Source organism: Pseudophryne corroboree, chromosome 8, assembly GCF_028390025.1.
Source record: "Pseudophryne corroboree isolate aPseCor3 chromosome 8, aPseCor3.hap2, whole genome shotgun sequence".
NCBI classification, from domain to species: domain Eukaryota; kingdom Metazoa; phylum Chordata; class Amphibia; order Anura; family Myobatrachidae; genus Pseudophryne; species Pseudophryne corroboree.
The window spans coordinates 463,277,941-463,279,577 of record NC_086451.1 but is presented as its reverse complement, the minus strand read 5'-3'; positions in this window follow the sequence as shown (position 1 = coordinate 463,279,577).

Below are 1,637 nucleotides of genomic sequence, written 5' to 3'. Positions count from 1 at the left end.
TGCCAAGGCCGATGCCCAATGTCATAGTACAGAGCATGTAAAATCCAAAACACCAAATATCAGTAAAAAAAGGACTCCAAAATCTAAAATAAAATTGTCGGAGGAGAAGCGTAAACTTGCCAATATGCCATTTACCACACGGAGTGGCAAGGAACGGCTGAGGCCCTGGCCTATGTTCATGGCTAGTGGTTCAGCTTCACATGAGGATGGAAGCACTCAGCCTCTCGCTAGAAAAATGAAAAGACTCAAGCTGGCAAAAGCACCGCAAAGAATTGTGCGTTCTTCGAAATCCCAAATCCACAAGGAGAGTCCAATTGTGTCCGTTGCGATGCCTGACCTTCCCAACACTGGACGTGAAGAGCATGCGCCTTCCACCATTTGTACGCCCCCTGCAAGTGCTGGAAGGAGCACCCGCAGTCCAGTTCCTGATAGTCAGATTGAAGATGTCAGTGTTGAAGTACACCAGGATGAGGAGGATATGGGTGTTGCTGGCGCTGGGGAGGAAATTGACAAGGAGGATTCTGATGGTGAGGTGGTTTGTTTAAGTCAGGCACCCGGGGAGACACCTGTTGTCCGTGGGAGGAATAGGGCCGTTGACATGCCTGGTGAAAATACAAAAAAAATCAGCTCTTCGGTGTGGAAGTATTTCAACAGAAATGCGGACAACATTTGTCAAGCTGTGTGTTGCCTTTGTCAAGCTGTAATAAGTAGGGGTAAGGACGTTAACCACCTCGGAACATCCTCCCTTATACGTCACCTGCAGCGCATTCATAATAAGTCAGTGACAAGTTTAAAAACTTTGGGCAACAGCGGAAGCAGTCCACTGACCAGTAAATCCCTTCCTCTTGTAACCAAGCTCACGCAAACCACCCCACCAACTCCCTCAGTGTCAATTTTCTCCTTCCCCAGGAATGCCAATAGTCCTGCAGGCCATGTCACTGGCAATTCTGACGAGTCCTCTCCTGCCTGGGATTCCTCCGATGCATCCTTGCGTGTAACGCCTACTGCTGCTGGCGCTGCTGTTGTTGCTGCTGGGAGTCGATGGTCATCCCAGAGGGGAAGTCGTAAGCCCACTTTTACTACTTCCACCAAGCAATTGACTGTCCAACAGTCCTTTGCGAGGAAGATGAAATATCACAGCAGTCATCCTGTTGCAAAGCGGATAACTGAGGCCTTGACAACTATGTTGGTGTTAGACGTGCGTCCGGTATCCGCCGTTAGTTCACAGGGAACTAGACAATTTCTTGAGGTAGTGTGCCCCCGTTACCAAATACCATCTAGGTTCCACTTCTCTAGGCAGGCGATACCGAGAATGTACACGGACGTCAGAAAAAGACTTACCAGTGTCCTAAAAAATGCAGTTGTACCCAATGTCCACTTAACCACGGACATGTGGACAAGTGGAGCAGGGCAGGGTCAGGACTATATGACTGTGACAGCCCACTGGGTAGATGTATGGACTCCCGCCGCAAGAACAGCAGCGGCGGCACCAGTAGCAGCATCTCGCAAACGCCAACTCTTTCCTAGGCAGGCTACGCTTTGTATCACCGGTTTCCAGAATACGCACACAGCTGAAAACCTCTTACGGCAACTGAGGAAGATCATCGCGGAATGGCTTACCCCAATTGCACTCTCCT